Source organism: Aquarana catesbeiana, linkage group LG04 (genome assembly GCF_042186555.1).
Source record: "Aquarana catesbeiana isolate 2022-GZ linkage group LG04, ASM4218655v1, whole genome shotgun sequence".
In the NCBI taxonomy this organism is placed as follows: Eukaryota; Metazoa; Chordata; class Amphibia; order Anura; family Ranidae; genus Aquarana; species Aquarana catesbeiana.
Window position 1 is genome coordinate 272,538,749 of NC_133327.1, and position 18,067 is coordinate 272,556,815.

The 18,067-nt window shown below is 46.6% G+C and overlaps 1 protein-coding gene across 2 annotated transcripts in view; it reads right to left on the reverse strand.

Annotated features, from left to right (window-relative positions):
• Window positions 1-15,346, reverse strand: part of ABCC5 (ATP binding cassette subfamily C member 5) — a 207,397-nt gene extending 192,051 nt beyond the window's left edge. The window contains exon 1 of one of the 2 annotated variants that reach the window (XM_073626551.1): window positions 15,193-15,346. The gene's annotated coding sequence lies outside the window, so the exon portion shown is untranslated. Of the gene's footprint in view, window positions 1-14,605; window positions 14,627-15,192 lie in introns of those variants that run through there. The other variant, XM_073626552.1, reaches the window with a different exon arrangement.
• Window positions 15,347-18,067: the final 2,721 nt, after the last annotated feature.

Below are 18,067 nucleotides of genomic sequence, written 5' to 3' on the forward strand. Positions count from 1 at the left end.
GAAATGTAGTTCCAAAACATCTGGGGTGCCAAGGTTCGTCATCACTGCTCTAGGGGCTCAAAAGTGAATTCTACCAGTTTTAAGCGCCAGGGACAGGTCCCAGGTTGGAAAACTTCTAACCACTACTGGCCTAAACCTAGAAATTGATTTAAAAAGTCAGATATTCCAAAAAAAAAAAAAAAAATTCCAAAACTGAAGGAACATCTCGAGTTAATCTTTGATTTTCAGATAACCACGAGTTAAATTTCTTCCAGACCTTGGAATATATGGCTCTAGTGACTGGTTTTCTGCAATTTACCAGGGTCTTGACTACTTTGTTAGAGAACCCCTGGGCTCTTAGTATCTTTTCTTCAGATACCAGGCCGTCAAGCTTAAGGAAACCACCTGTGGGTGCGACACTGGACCCCGCGATAAGAAGTCTTCTCTCTTCCGAATAGACTCTGTGGAGGCTCTGAGACCAGAGTCTGTAACAGAGAAAACCATAGCCTCTTGGGCCAAAAAGGGGCCATTAGGATAAGATCTGTTTCTTCTAGAAGAAACTTCCAGGGGACTTCCAGAATTAGCCTGATCAGCGGGAAGGTGTAACAGAGGCTGAATGGCCACGGATTCGCCAGAGCACCAATCCCCAATGATTGATCCGCTGGGTTCAATAAAATAACTTCGCTGTCTTGCAATTGTTCTAATCTGCGAACAGGTTCGCTTCGGGACATCCCCATCTGTCGGTACCATTGTGTTGCTGAGATGGGCTCCCCATCCCCAGAAACTCGCATCCATTGTGATCCTCTGGGATATAGAAATGGACCATGGTAGACCTCTTGTTAGGTGGAGGTGCGTCCTCCACAGTGCTGCCAACCGTCAGTATTTTTACTGGCAGCCAGTGAAAAACCAGGCAATGTTCTCCTGCCAGTAAAAGTAAAAGGTTGTCAGTAAAAAATATGGCTGTGACCCTCGGCTTGGTCTGGAGCCGGCTGAGACCATCTGAGTGCCTACTACAGTGTGATCGGGCGGCTCTGGCGGAGGCCGTGCCTGAGCGTGTCCTGTGATGTCATGGTGCAATGGAGCCAAGCAGAGCGGCCAAAGCCTCGTGTGCGGGTCTGCAGTATGGGAGCAAGGCAGGATGGGACCAGGACCATCAGTGCTGTTTAGACTGGAGTGGACTGGAGGGACCACTTGGCTTGGAGAGAGACCGTCACTGTGACTCAAGAGGGGACATGTTGTGTCAGTGAGATGTCACCATCATCTGTGCTGCTGCACACTGCTGCCAGTGTCACTGAGAGTCAATTTTATGTGTGTGCACCATTCATTCTAATTTTTTACCCTCCTGAGTCCTGTCCCTGAGCTACTTACTTACTATATTGAAAATAAAATTAGAAATATGTTTTTTGCCTTATTATCTACCTTAAATCAGATTGCTAATTGCATATTGTATTTGTTTGTAGCCTAAATACTCAAATTTGCACTTAAAACTGTCATTTTGCAACTTTCGGAAATGGCAGTAAAAACTTGGCTGTGCCAGTAAATTTTGGGTGTTGTGTCAGTAAATTTCAATCTGGTAGGTTGGCAACACTGGTCCTCCACCACAAGCTTCTTTTTACCCTGGAGGGTAACAAGACCCTTGATTCCAGGGAACTTGCGTCTTCGTCCCAGTTCCTTAGTAGAAACAGCTGTAATGGGCATTGATGAAATCTTGCCCATGGCCCTGTGGGAAAGCAAGAGGTCTTCAGACCCACTGCTCTTCAAACCTCTCTCAGCGAGACTGACTGATTGGTCTGTAAGGCTGACATTGTTTGCATCATTTTTGAGACCTTCTCCTGCGGGGAGAAAAACGTTTTGATCTACTGAGCAAAATTTGTACCCCAGATATATCACTTTCTGGGCCGGAATTAAGGAAGACTTCTCTTTGTTTATTAACCAGCCTAGAGATTGAAGGAAGTCCTGTACAGTCTGGAGATCCGCTAATAACTTTTGGCATGACTCCGCCACCACTAGGGAGGTCGTCCTGGTAAGGGATAATAGTCATCGCTTTTAACCTTAGCGGAGCCAGCGCCTCCCCCAACACCTTTGTAAAAACGTGTGGGGCTGAGGACAGACCGATGGGGAGGGCTTGAAATTAAAAGTGCTGAATCTCTGTTCCCATCTTGACCGCTACTCTCAAGAATCTTTGGAAGGCTGAATGAATAGGGATGTGCAGATAGGCATCCCTCAAATCCAAAGTGGCCATGAAGCAGTTTGGGTAAAACAGGTTTTTAATTGCAAACATCATCTCCATACGAAAGTGCTTGTACCTGATCGAACGGTTTAGAGACCGGAGGTTCAAGATAAGCCAATATTTTCCTGATGGCAAATATATGGGAATAAAATCCATTACCCTGATCCGACTGGGGACCAGGATTAGGACCTTTTGAGCTATCAAGTCTTCAAATTGGAGACCCAGGGACCTCTCTCGCTTTTATCCGATTTTGGGGAGGGAAGGTGACCAATAATCACTCTGGTGGCTGGCAAGAAAATTCCAGCCTGTACCTATTGGTCATTAGGTCCAGGATGAATGGACTTGAGGTGACTGCTTGCCCACTGTGGGAGAAAAGCCCTCAATCTTCCTCCCACTGGGAGACACGAGTCACTGTGGCTTGGCGGGTTGTTGAGGAGGGTTAAACAAGACGCCCCCTCTACCTCTGCCCTTGTGCCCTGTCCAATGTTTTTGGGCCCATTGTCCCTTTCTCTAGGGCCTTGCTGCCTACTTTGGCCATGAAAAAAACTTCCTGGCTGTCGGCTTTTTCTTTTTCTCTGGAAAGGCCTTCTTTCTAACGGCCGTGCGTTGCAGCACCTCTTGCAGACCTGGGCCAAAAAGATGATCGCCTGTTAAGGGAAGACCACATAGGCACAACTTTGAGGCAGCGTCGTCTAACCAGGTTTTAAGCCATAGGCGTCTTCTGGCTGAATTCACTAAAGCTCAGGTCCTAGCTGTCATTCTTACCGACTCTGCGGAAGAATTAGCCAAAAACCCCACTGCACAAAAGAGGAGAGGGAAAGATTTCAGAATCTGTTCTCTAGAGGTACCTGCCAACCAGTGTGTTTGTATTTGTGTCAACCATACTTCTAAATTTCTGGCTACACAACTGGAGGCCAGAGCTGGTTTAAGATTCCCAATGGCTGAGTTCCAGGCTCTGTGAAGAAGGCTATCTCCTCTTTTATCCATCGGATCCAAAGGCGTGACCATATCATCGAACTCTAGGTCCGAGTTTTTTGAAACCTTTGAAAAAGGTGCGTCTAACTTAGGATTTTTGTTCCATGGCTGCGCTGTGTCCTCTTCAAATGGAAACCTTCTTTTTAGGTTACTGGAAAAGAAAGGTTTTCTCTCTGGATTTTCCCACTCCAGCTTGATAGTATCAAGAAGGGAATTATGCATGGGAAAAAAACTCTAGCCTTCTTCTCATGCAAACCTTTGTACTTAAGGTCATTTTTTGACAATTGTACCTTCTTTTCTATATCAAGAGTCGCATAGATAGCCTACATCTTCCAATGATAACTTATACCTCGAGCCCCTTGCAGATTCTCTATCCCTGGGCCCACAGCCTCTGCCGGGTTTCACTTTTTTAAACACGGGGCTCCCAGCGTCCCTGTTCGCACAATTTTAGAGACATGAACTAGTGTTTCCGGTGCCCGCTGATGACGTCACACGCCCCGAAAGTGACCCCACCAGGTACTTCCTGTGGGCCAGCTTGGAACGCATAAGTTCCACCCCTTCACACCCGGCTTCCTCTCTTCCCCTGCACACTCCAGCTACGCTGTTTAACAGGGAGAGAACAGCCGACTGCCACCATGTGGCTTGTGGACCAGAGCTCCGACATACGCCAAGGTGCTGGCATTGCCCATGCACTGAGAAGCAGGGACAGCAGCCACCAGCCTACTCCCCTGGTGGATGTGCCACTCTGGGACCTAAGAAGAAGGTAGGAATACCACCCCAAAACGCCACAGGAGCCACACTCATGAGACCTAGGGAAGAGAAAACGCTAATACTGACACGGGGCCTGGAGGACCGCCTTTTTATCTGGTGGGGATTAACGCGTTACCTGTCCTGGTAGGAGGAGCCCTAGGTCTCATGGGCTGTCCTGGAAGATGCTTAGAGAAATTATTAAATTACTCTGGGACCCTGTACAACCTTGACAGTAACTTGTATCCCTGTTCTTGGAAACTATTCGCAAGCAAAGATTTATGGACTAATCAAATGACTCGTAAATGACACTTCTAAGTCTGGACTCCCACTTGCAAATATATGGAGGTACAAAGTCTTTATTGGCTGTTATCAATAAAACGAAATAAAACTGTTAGGCCCCTTTCACACGGGCAACATCCGCTGGACAGACTCCGGCAGCTCAGCAGGGGATCGCTCCGTTGATCTCCGCAGAGCAAGCGGATGACAGGTCCATCTCCGCTCACTGTGCAGAGATGGACCTGTCAGAGCCCCGCTCTCCTCTATGGCGAGATTGGATGAAAACGGGGCGAGCTGATGCGATCGGATGAAAACAGGCTGTCCGTTTTCATCCGATCGCATCCGTTGGTCCCTGTTTTGAGCCGCGCTTGTCAGATTGGACGGCAGGTGGGTGTCAGCAGACACATCTCCGCTGACATCCACCTGCCCATAGAAGTCAATTGGTGGCCTACTAGGATGCGCCTCAAAAATGGACAGGCGGATCTGAGCGGCTGGATCGCGTGAAAGGGGCCTTAGAGGTACTAGCCGACTAAGATACACTAACAAATTGTTAAGCCAAACTCAAGTTTTAAACTAAAAGCCAAACTCCAGCTAACATTTTTTAAGCAGTTACAGTAAACAGTTTTTTTTTCCTTTTTTGGGTAAAGGTTTTACATATCTAAAAGCAGACCATTTTTAGCATCCCTGTCAGTGTTAAATGGTTTGTCTCAACTGCAACATCTGCAGGACAGCTTGTTGTGTTGAAACAGACTTACTTGCCAGATCACCAGGTGAAAATAAAAGGAAAGCCTAAAAAAGAATACAATTTTCTTGTACACGTTTCCTTTAGATTCAAAACCATATAATATGAGGTCAAACCTAAACACTTTCAAATTGTATGCAATCAGGAAGATCCTTGCACTACATAATTGAAGGTAAATCTGAAGGAAATTGAACAACAAAAATTGTATAATGCGTATCCAGCTTTAGAATTGGTAAGCTGCATTATGATAAAAGTTTGCTTTTGGGTTTAAAAACACTTTAAAAGATAAGTTGACTTTCAGAACATGTTAAGATTTTCCACCCATTTTTAGGGTGAAACATCTAACATATTCCAGTGAGGGTCCTTCTCTCTGCTGTCACAATTTGAAAAGTTTCCTGTGAATGAATGCCTACAAATTCCACCTGCCATTCCGGCTGATGATTTGTAGTACTCAATGAACTACCAGGGTGCTGACAAGCGCTCTGGTAATCATTGATTCTTCCTGCTCCCAGGTAACTACCTGCCTGTACAAGTTACGGGCAGAGAGCTATGCCGAGTCTGCAGGAGACTGAGATTGCACCCCTGTTGATTGCAGGTGCAATGCTCTCCAGGCTCCAGGAAAAAAAAAAAAGATAATTTTTTTTTACCTGCAATAAAATGAGAACTTATCCTTTAACTTTGAGGGCCAGTTCACACCACAAAAATGCACTGCAGAGCCGTTCTAGATGCATTTCTGCATGCCCGTTTTTAAAGTGTTTTTGATGCATTCCAGTGCGTTTCTGGATGCATTCCAGGTGCTTTTATTTTCTTTATTCTCATTTTTTTCCCCACTATACTAGGGTCCAGTGCATTTTTGATGCGTTTTACTGCGTTCCAGTACAGTCCAGTGCAGGAAAAATGCAGCATGTTCTACTTTTTTTTTTCTGGAACTGAAAAGCCCTGGAATTGACTGCACTGGTGTGAACTATGCCATTGGAAACCATATAACCTACTTTCCATGCAAAATAAAAAAAAAAAAAAAAATCCATAAAAATCTTGAATCGAGTTAAGAGGTCAAATCGATTCAAAATTTAAGCAAATCGATTTTTTTAAATTTTTTTTATTTCACCGCGCCGGTCCTGAGGAGCTGCAGGCAGGAGTTTTTAGGCGAGGCCGCGGCTTCGGCCTAGTCCGCGGGGCCGGATGCCGCGGACTAGGCCGAAGCCTCGCCTAAAAACTCCTGCCCGCAGCTCCTCAGGACCGACGTGGTGTCCAAAAAAAAAAAAACCCTCGATTCGAATTGTGAATCAAGTTTTTTTTTTGAGAAAATCTGCCCAGCCCTACACTAGACTGCATGTTGTGTGGACTGGCCCCAGAGAAACAGTCTGGATGCGTTCCAGATGCTTTTCTGCATGCGTGTTTTTGATGACGTCCAGTGCTTCTCTTCTTAACCTTAAATAAGGACATGTGCGTTCCAGTAATTTTTTCCAGGGATTTTTAAGTAGCGAAGTTTGGTGCCATTCCACGAGCGTGTGCAATTTTGAAGCGTCACATGTTAGGTATCTATTTACTCGGCGCAACTTCATCTTTCACATTATTCCAAAAAATTCGGCTAGCTTTACGGTTCCGTTTTTTTTTTTGCAGCATGACATTTTTTTTTCCAAAAAAAATGTGTTTAAAAAATTGATGCACAAATACAGTGCAAGATAAAAAGTTGCAATGACCTCCATTGTATTCTCTAGGGTCTTTGCTAAAAAAAAAAAAAACATATATAATGTTTGGGGGGTTCTATGTAATTTTCTAGCAAAAAAAAAAAAAAAGATGATTTTTACATGTAGGAGAGAAATGTCAGAATTGGCCTGGTGGGCAAGTGGTTAAATTATGTCGTGCTTATACAAAACCAAAAGGACAAATTCATACCAGCTGCTGTTACAGAGCAGAGGCTGGTGTGTGAAATAGTGGCATCACTGCAGTGCCAATCAGGGTGGATATAAAATCATAAAAAAAAAAAAAAAAAACAACACAACAAATCTGATTTTTTGGATTTAATTCTGATTTTTTTTTAATTTAAAATCGATTTTTTTTATCAAATTTTAATAAAATGCTTTTGGAGTAAAAATCTAAGTTTTCTATTTAAGAAACAATACTTTATTAGGCATGAAATGGAGCTTCGTTATAAAACATGAGGCTGTATATTCTGCAATATTTATATTTTTGGTAAACTCATTCAATGAATCCAAGCTCTACAAGCTGAGATAACATGCAGTACATTGATGCATTCACACAATTACGCAGTAACTGAGATAAACCAAAGTTCAGGAACATTCCTTTATCCCATTGATTTGCAAATCTATGTGCACTACAAACTGTATGATTGAATCGGTTCTGATATCGCTGTTTTACTAACCTGACAGCTTATTACTCTAAATAGGAAACCTTAATTTTGTTTGTAAATATTAAAGATTTTATCAGCAAGAATTAGTCCTTACATTTAAAGATCACCTGTCATTTCAGATCCATCATGTCAGCGCCTGTTAACGGGCCTCCACTCACCTGCTGCCGCCACATCCCTCACCTTGTTGTGTCACTGCCACATCACCAGCCATCCCATTAAAGTTAATGGGACTGTCAGTGAGTCAACAGTGGGTCAGAGGAGGGGCCTCTGCGGGTCAGAGATGACAGTTGCTCTTTAAAAATTATGAATTAAAATAGAGTTGATTTAAATCTAGCCTTTTTACTAGTGATTTAAATCATGACTTAAATTAAATCCACCCTGGTGCCAATGCACCGATGACGGGCCACATTGCACAGTTCACTTTTCTTTAAGCTACGTTTATTAAGTTATATTAGCTGTTCCAACGCGCGAGGCAGTGGAAGGCCTTGCACTGTGCTGAAAAATAAAAAGTAGTCTGCCATACTTTTTTTCACTGCACACCATGCACACATCACTGCAATACACGTGTTGTGAACACGGCATATAGGAGACAAGACATTTTGCTTCATCTTGCAGAGGAATTGCGCTGCAATAGCCTCCCAACCACACCTGGTGTGAATCAACCCTAACAGCTCACACACTCAGGCAAATTCTCCAGTACAGCGTAAATAAAATTGTGCCTTGTGCCCAGGAATTCCTGATTCTACTTTCAACCACCCACAGACCTGAATAGTTGCAGGTGGCTGGATGTAGCTATGTGCCACTGCTTGTGTCAAGTGGCAAACGTGCACAGAAGCAAGTTCCCAAACCAAGATTAGTCACATTCAGAGACGTATCTCTGTGTGTATGTGCCCTGCTTTGCATAGAGACTTCTGCACGGCTGGGTACAGCTGCCTGCAACCATTCATGTCTATGGCTGGCTGTACGCGGCACGCTTAGGAACAAAAAACATGCTTGCTTGTTTACAAACGTACTGGAGAAAATTCTGGATTCAGATACACTTTGATTTTATCTCACAAGTATAATATTTGTTTTGTTTGTCTGTATTACAATAGTTTTTTATTTGAACACATATTCTTGGAAAACTTGTCTGATTGATAGAAATTGTTTTGCCATCAAACTGTACAAGCCTGGACTAGTCCTGAAGGAAGCTACTACACTGCAAGCCCACAGGAAGAGCACAGTCAAAGCATATGCCTCTCTTTATTTCAGTTAGAAAGGAGCTCATTTGATTTCTAGCTGCATATCGCTTGTTAAGAAAAGTGACATCATTGCCTGCTAAACGAGAATCAACCGAACATAATGAGCAATGAGAGAAGCAAGAAAGGGTGTGTACAACAAGACTGTGGGTATGGATTTACTAAACAAGTTATCTAGTAATTAGTCACATTGAGCTGGCCGTGTATAGCTTATCCCAGCCACTTCTCCAATTCTAATGAAAGATCAAGGAGATACCGCAACATTTAAAACCACACAAGTTATCTTTATGCTTTATTCTTTAACCCATGTACATTTTGCAAAATAGGTGGCCAGTCCTGATGTCACACCCCCTCAAAAGTTTTTTTCCTCTTTAGGCATTCTTTGCATTAAAGTGGTAGCAAAAACAATCTATTTTTACCTGCAGGTAAGCTTATAATAAAGCTTACCTGTAGGGTAAATGAATATCTCTTAAAGCGGAGTTCCACACAAAAATGGAACTTCCGCTTTTCGGAACCCCCCCTCCGGAATCACATTTGGCACCTTTCAGGGGGGAGGGGGTGCAGATACCTGTCTAAGACAGGTATTTGCACCCACTTCCGGCATAGACTCCCATGGGAGTCTATGCCTCTTCCTGTCCCCACCGCGCTGTCTCCTGGGAAACACACAGCTCCCAGGAGATAGCGGGTACCACTCACGAAGCACAGCGCGACTCGCGCATGTGCAGTAGGGAACCGGGAAGTGAAGCCGCAACGCTTCACTTCCTGATTCCCTCACCCAGGATGGCGGCGGCAGCTGCCGAGAACCTAGCGGGTTCTCGGCGTCGCCTGCCGACATCGCTGGACCCTGGGACAGGTAAGTAGCCATGTATTAAAAAAAGTCAGCAGCTGCAGTATTTGTAGCTGCTGGCTTTTAATATTTTTTTTTTTTTTTTTTTTTTGCGGTTTGGGTGGACTCCCTCTTTAAGCCTCGTACACACGGACATTTTAAAAAATGGGCTGTAAAGCTAGTAACAACACCTGGAAAAAAAAAAGCAGCGTTAAAAACGCAATTTTATTAGAGTTTAGATTTGGCCTCAATGCGCGTTTAAACATTGTTTGTAAGCGTTAACACTAAGGTGCGTTTTTTAAAAATAAACATCCCTCTTCTATTTTCCACTCCCAAAATTACCCACATAAACATTTTTAAAGCTTAAAAACGCTGATGCAAAAAAAAAAAATAATTGGAATAGCGCTAATGCGTGTTTTTGAGCTTTTTTCGGCGTCAAAACAGCTCTAGCGATGAAGCCTTAGAACGCGCTGGTCCTTGTTTTTTTTTGGAGCTTAACCACTTAACAACCGGCCCATAGCCAAATGACGGCTACAGGGCGGTTTTTTAACTCTGGGATGGCGTACACGACGTCCTCCCAGAATTCCGCTCTCGCGCGCCCGAGAACATACGTGACCCGGTAAATGGCCGCTGTTAGCGGCCCTTTACGATGTGATCGCTCCGTCAAATTTTGACAGAGCGATCACATGTAAACAAACCGGTGTCATCTCATGACGCCGGTTCCTCTCTCCACTCTGTACCGACTGGTACAGAGTGAGAGGAGAGGGGGAGGGATCGGATGGCAGCAGCGCTGTGGGCTGGATCTGTAGTGCCCACAGCGCTGCTCTATGACAACTGCCATCCATTCTCAGCCATCCCTCAATGCTCTGCAATGCCCTGCAATACTGTGCAATACTCCACAATACCGTGCAATACCCCGCCATACCTGGCGATAACCAGCCACACCCGGCCATGCTCAGCCATACCCTGCCATACTCAGCCTCTGTATGTGGCCAGGCTGTGGAAGTCTCACACATGTATCGCTGTACTCAGGAGGAGTAGGAGAATCTATTTTGGGGTGTCATTTCTGGTATGTACACGCTATGTGTTAGAAATATTGTATAAATGGACCACTTTTGCAAAGAATTGTGGGAAAAAATGACAACTTAAAAAAACTCATCATGCATCTTTCTAAATACCTTGGAATGTCTTCTTTCCAAAAAGGGGTCATTTGGGGGGTATTTGTACTTTTCTGGAATGTTAGGGTCTCAAGAAATTAGATAGGGCGTCAGTACTTCAGGTGTGACCAATTTTCAGATATTGGCACCATAGCTTTTGGACTCTATAACTTTCAAATCCAAATAATATCCACAGATTTGGGTTATTTTTACCAAAGATATGTAGCGGTATAAATTTTGGCCAAAATATATGAAGAAAAATTACTAATTTGCAAAATTTAACAGAAACAAAGAAAAATGCTTTTTTTTTTTTTTTTTTTTTTTTTTTTTTACAGATTTTTCGGTCTTTTTTCTTTTATAGCGCAAAAAATAAAGAACCCAGCGGTGATTAAATACCACCAAAAGAAAGCTCTATTTGTGTGAAAAAAAGGACAAAAATTTCATATAGATACAGTGTTGCATGACTGAGTAATTGTCATTCAAAATGTGAGAGCACCAAAAGCTGAAAAATGGTCTGGTTATTAAGGGGGTTTAAGTGCCCAGTGGTTAAAAACGACCATGCCTGTTACAGCTCAAAAACGCCATGGTGTGTATGAGCCCATTGAATAACATGGAGTGGGGTTCTTAAGCAGCAAAAAAAGCCGCTGTTAAAAGTCCGTGTGTATGAGGTCTTAAACATGCACTGTTCAGAAGATATTCTAGTGAGCAGCAGCCAGTGACGTCATCAGCGCATAAGCTCTGAAAGAACAGCATGCCTGTGCTGTTCTTTCAGAGCTCTGTGCCGTCGAAGCAACATTTTTATTGGGACTATGACATATGAGGCAGACAGATAGGACACTTTTGGGACCACTGACATTTATACAGCGATCAGTGCTATAAATAGCCGATTACTACATAAATGTCACTGGCGGGGAAGGGGTTAACACTAGGTGGTGATCAAGGAGTTAAATGTGTGTCCTAGGGAGTGTTTCTAACTGTGGGGGGGATGGGACTTCCTGGGGAAGGAGACCAATTGCTGTTCCTAAGCAGTAGGAACAACAGATCAGTCTCCTCAGCCCTGACAAAACAGAGATCTGTCTGTTTACATTGACAGACCTCCGTTCTGTCTCTCTCAGGAGAGATCGCGGGTGGCCAGCAGGCATCATGACCGCCGGGGACACGCATCGGCTCCGACGGCGCACCCCCCCTGGTTTCTTAAAGCGGTTGGCGTACAGCTACAACGGCTCGCCCAGGGGAGCCAACCTGCCAAAATACAACTGTGGCGACTGATCTTCAAGTGGTTAAACAGACGAAAAATATAGGGGTTGATTTACTAAAATTGAAGAGTGCAAAATCTGGTGCAGCTGTGCACTGTAGCCAGCTTCTAACTTCAGCTTGTTCAATTAAAGTGATGCTAAAGTCTTGTTTTTTGTGATTACAAACACATATGTTATTCTTACCTGCTCTATGCAGTGGTTTTGCATAGGGCAGCCCTGATCCTCCTCTTCTTGGGTACCTCACCGGTGCTCCTGGTCCCTCCCTCCTGCCAAGTGCCCCCACAGCAAGCAGCTTGCTATGGGGGCAGCCAGGCCGAGGCTCTGTGTGTCCACTTAGACACAGAGTAGCGGCTTGGCCCTGCCCTCTCTCTCGATTGGCTCACTGGCTTTGATTGACAGCACCGGGAGCCAATGGAGCCTGCTGTGTGTCTCAGCCAATCAGGAGGTAGGGACCAGGACAGCTGAGTCTCTTGTGCAATATTGCTGGATCAAGATGGGGCTCAGGTAAGTATTAGTGGGGCTGCTACACACAGAAGGTGTTTTTTAATCTTAATGCATAGAATGCATTAAAATAAAAAACCTTCTGCCTTTACAACCACTTTAAAGTGTATGTAAACCCTCACATATACCCAGTGAACAGCCTTAGATGATGCACAGAGATGAAACAAATCTCACTACATAAGTTTTACATATATATCTGCTGTGTTCAGCTTGCTCTATTTAGAAAGTGAACATTGTGTTAGAATTTTTATTTCCTCAATCAGCAGTGGGAGGTGAGTCTTACCATATACTGTGTGACAGCTGATTGGAGGAAAGGCACACACACCCCTCCACATATGCAGAGGAACGAAGATACTTGCAGAGCTGTACTGTGAATAGGCCAGCTCTCTGCTAATTTATAGCACCCACCCCGACACAAATTTTCAGCTGCTTTTATCTCCCGTGTCGGAGAGCTTGTCAAAAGTTATCATGCCAATAACAGAGCAACGTAGCATCAGAAAGACACGGACTTGGCTTTAGAAAGAGATAAGAAAACACTACAGATATATGTGCCCATGTCAGATTACATGAATCGGGTTTACATCCACTTTAAGCTTAGAGAAAAACCTGGAAGCTGGTATAACGGCCTACGAATACTACCGCTCTGACGCGCATTGCGGCGATCAGTGGACTGACACACCGCTACACCGATCTCGGTAAAGAGCCTCTGATGGAGGCTCTTTACCAAGTGATTAGCCGTGTCCTATCACGGCTGATCACGATGTAAACAGAAAGAGCAATTAATCGGCTTTTCCTCACTCACGTCTGACAGACGCGAGTAGAGGAGAGCTGATCAGCTGCTCTCCTGACAGAGGGGTCTGTGCTGATTGTTTATCAGCGCAGCCCCACCCCCCCACCCAGGACCACCAGGGATTGCCACCACACTGGACCACCAGGTATGCCACCCTAGACCACCAGGGAAATGCCAATCAGTGCCCATCCGTGATGCCTATAAATGCCATCTATCAGTGCCGCCTAACAGTGCCACCCATGAGTGCCCATCAGTGCTGCATATCAGTGCCACCTACCAGTGCCCATCGTCAGTGCCACCTCATCGGTGCCGCCTTATCAATGCCTGCCCATCAGTGAAGCAGCGAGTTTTTTTTCAAAATTTTAGGTCTTTTTTTATTTGTTTAGCAAAAAATTAAAAAAAATAAAAATGCAGAGGTGATCAAATACCACCAAAAGAAAGCTCTATTTGTGGGAACAAAACGCAAACATTTTTGTTTGGGTACGGTGTAGCATGACCGCGCAACTGTCATTTAAACTGCGACAGCGCTGAAAATTGGCTTGGCCAGGAAGGGGGTGTAAGTGCTCTGTATTGAAGTAGTTAAAGTGCTTGTAAAGTCAGTTATTTTGTTTTTTTTTATCTTAATGCATTCTATGTATTAAGATAAAAAGCCTTTTGGGTGTAGCAGCCCCCACCAGCCCCATAATACTTACCTGAGCCCCATCTCTGTCCACTAGTACCATGGCCGTCCTTCCTGATTGGCTGAGACGCAGCAGCGGTGCCATTGGCTCCCGCTGCTGTCAAACTCAGTTAGCCAATCAGGAGAGAGATGGGGCGGGGCTGGGCCACAGCTTTAAGTCTGGTCTGAGTGGATACATGGAGCTGCAGCTCAGCTACTGCCATAACAAGCTGCTTGCTGTGGGGGTACTCAGCAGGAGGGAGGGGCCAGGAGCTCCAGCCAGGGACCCGAGAAGAGGAGGACCTGGGCTGCTTTGTGCAAAACCACTGCACAGAGCAGGTAAATATTACATGTTTGTTATTTTAATAGAAAGAAAAACAATACTTTACAATCACTTTAACATCTTACCAAATCCCCCCCCCACCCCCAATTCAACAACATCTCTATGCTTTGACTATACAAATATAATTTGATCTCTGTATTGCTCTATCCAGCAGTATCTTTTTGAAACAGTTATGGAATTAGATGCAATATGTGGCAAACATTAAAAAGAAAAGATATATATATATATATTTTATATGAAAAAAAAAAAAAGACACACTGGACCAAATCTATCCCGAACTGAACAATCAGCTGAGGCCTTGAGAGCTCACAGCTGAGGTCACCTTGTGCCATCCCGATTACCGCTATAGTTGTCAAGGCCACAGCCTCCCAACATCAAACGATCCAGCTACCAAAACACAGTGACACTTCCATTGTACCCCTTTCCCCAGTAGTGGGACAAATGCAGGCCTGTGTAGCCTGTTACCAACCGAACCCATCAGGTGCCATGGCAGTGTTCCTGAACACCTACGTTTGATGGGTCTCTCCTACGCCCGATGAGCTACATACATAATGCGGCAGCCTGGCATCCCAAGCCTGTGTGCCATTGAAGGTGTAAGAGGATCCAGTGAGCGCACCCCCCCTCCCTCTCTCTTCTATTTGGGAACAATACGCCCACAGCGCCCCCTGGCGGGGGAAGGGGAAAAAGGGAAGCACAAGAACAAAACATCGCTCGGCCCCGACTCAGGTAACGGCCCGGCTCACTTTAACGGCTACAAGGCTCGGCTAGTTCTGGCTGTGAGGACTGTTCATAGCGGAGAGCCTTGGACTTCACCCGTAACAGGTTGTTGTGTGAATGTCAATGGAGCTAACCCTGGTAATAATAGGGAGGTTCAAGGAGAACAGAATACAAGGCAGAGCTGCCTATTCCCTCACACAGCCGCAATGTCACCCGGACTACACAGCCTGGAACATGACACCGAGCTGCGTCACTCAGCTTCCTAACACTGCGGCTTCTATGGTCCTGTCACATCACTACTGGAGAGCAACCATGGTCACTAAGGCTGAAAATATGTCTGTCATCTTCACAGCCACTGAGGGAAGATAAGGCCCCATTACCTGGCAGAGTATGAGCGCAGGTAGCTCACACTAAATTCGACTTCGGTCCTGACACTTCCACTGCGGCTCTTCAACTCAGGAAAACAAGCAGCCGGGCTGCGGGTCAGTCCGCGGAGAAACACACTGCGCATGCTCATTAGCCGTGTAGGCTGGCCAAAACCCAGGGGCGATGGGAAAGGTAGTCTAGCGATAGCAGTTGCCGGGTAGTAAAGAATGGGCGAAGTGACTTCATATCCCAGAATGCCGCGCAAGCGAGAGAGGCGTGACTGCACTGTCAAAGAGGAGAAGGGGCGTTCCGCGGCTTTGCGGTCACGCCTTCTGTGCTCGTGCTGCGGCAGCACCCTCTGGAACGTTCTGCTTGTACATGAAATCGAGGCCATTTTAGGCCTGGGTGTGACTAGGCGCTGCTATTGTGTCTCCAGGACATATGCAGTCTGTGGCTATAGAACCAGTGATAGCAGCCTGTGTCACTGTGAAGGTCGTGAAGAAAAAGAAATATTGTTTACTGTGTAGTTTTCCATGGAGTAGACAAAAATGTAACCACTATAGGGCCACAGCCTTTCACAAATCTGTTCATGTCATCAGCTTTCCCCTTTGTAGCGTGTCCTAGGGTTATTAGACTCCTTCTAGAGCAGTGATGGCAAACCTTGGTACCCCAGATGTTTTGGAACTACATTTCCCATGATGCGCATGCACTCTCATAGTTGCCAACATTGTAAAAAAAAAATGTGGGACACTTTTGTGGCTGTAGGCGGAGCCGTACAATAATTAGGGGGCGGGGCATTCGTTTGTAGGTGTGGCTCAGTAAAAAAAAAAGTGCGGCGCGCGAAGCGCGCTGTGACGAAAAATGGGCGTGGTTTACGCGTCATGGTGGGCGTGGCTTAAATGGGCGTGGCTCAAGAGGGTGTGGTTAGAGTCTGAGATGAATGAGAGAGGGAGAGGGGGAAAGGGGGAGAGGGAAATGACGGGACAGCAGCCCCAGATCCTACACAATAAAAATATGTGTATTCTAGAAAGTTTAACAATCAGCAGATAAAGATACTCCAAACACCTGGTGTCAGCACAATCATCCCAGCATCATGATTGTTATGGTGTCAGGATGATTGAAGTGCATTATTTCTATTATTACATTGTAATATAAAATGAAATCATTCAACTCACCATAATGCAGAATCAGTGGGAGCCCTGAGCGTGTCACTAGCCACGTCGCCTGCCCCCGGCAGAGCCCCCCCCTCACAACAGGTGTCCCCGGCGGAGCCCCCCCTCACAACAGGTGTCCCCGGCAGAGCCCCCCCTCTCAACAGGTATCCCCGGCAGAGCCCCCCCTCTCAACAGGTGTCCCCGGCAGAGCCCCCCCTCTCAACAGGTGTCCCCGGCAGAGCCCCCCTTTACAACAGGTGTCCCCGGCAGAGCCCCCCTCACAACAGGTGTCCCCGGCAGAGCCCCCCCTCACATCAGGTGTCCCCGGCAGAGCCCCCCCTCACATCAGGTGTCCCCCAGTGGAGCCCCCCTCACATCAGGTGTCCCCCAGTGGAGCCCCCCCCTCACATCAGGTGTCCCCCAGTGGAGCCCCCCCTCACATCAGGTGTCCCCCAGTGGAGCCCCCCCTCACATCAGGTGTCCCCCAGTGGAGCCCCCCCTCACATCAGGTGTCCCCCAGTGGAGCCCCCCCCTCACATCAGGTGTCCCCCAGTGGAGCCCCCCCTCACATCAGGCGTCCCCCAGTGGAGCTCCCCTTACAAATTCCCACAGCGGCGTGCGCCCCCCCTCCCCTACCTCAGAGGTGTCCACCGGTCTTTTCGAATACCGCATGCATGGCAAAACCCCTGCCCCTTTCCCTGGCAGCGGGGCGGGGGTAGGCGGAGTGAGGCGGGGCGGAGGGTGGGCGGCGTCGGAGGAGCTCCGTCTAGCCCCCCCCAGCCGTCTTCAAGTTTCTTCAAGATGGCGGCCGGCGGAGACAATGTCTCCGCCGGCCGCAGACCTCTAGCGGCGGCGGCGGCGGGCGGCGGCGGCAAAAATCAAAAACCGGATTTTTCGGGACATTTCCCGGGACACAAAAAATTTGTGAATGGAGTGTAAGTCCAGGGAATGTGTCAGAGGAATAACAGAAACTTTGTTTGCCAGTACCGGCATTTCCCTGTACGCCTGCGTGGCAGAATGGCTAATAGGCGTACGCGGGTACGCAATTCAGCAGACCGCGTCACGGCGTAACGGCGCACATAGACGTGCAAGTTAGCGGACGGCGAAACGGCGTAAGCACGTACGCACGTACGCATCTTAGCCGCACACGTGGGTTCCCCTATTAGCCCTATAAAAGGCAGCCCAGCTCTCTGGCTTATTGCTGGTTTGTCATTTCAGCTTCTGTGTTCCTGTTCCTTGTTCTACTATTGACTCCTGCCTGTTGTGACCCGGATTTCCTTGACCATCCTTGAACTTCTCCTGCACCTTGACCTCGGCTTGCTTAAACGGATTTCCTTCCTACCAGCTTGCTGTGTTTGACCCCCTGGCTTCTCTACATACTTGTTCCAGTTATCTACTTCAGGTCCAAGGTGTTGGAGCCCCAGTCTGATTCCTCTGCTGATCACCATCCGGGTGTACCCTGCACGGACTACTACCAGACAGAAGTTCAACACGCAGGCTCCTACTAGTGCCTGGCGAGCCATGCCTCTCTGTGCCCGATACCCTCTGTGCCACCTCCAGGGGTATAGCGCACTCAGCTGCAAGGGGAGCCGCTCTCAGCATCTCGGCCCTGGTGAGTACCCTGACAGAATGTCCCGGGAAATCCGGGACAGTTGGCAACTATGCACTCTGCGGTGTAGGTGAGCATCATGGGAAATGTAGTTCCAAAACATCTGAGGTGCCAAGGTTCGCCATT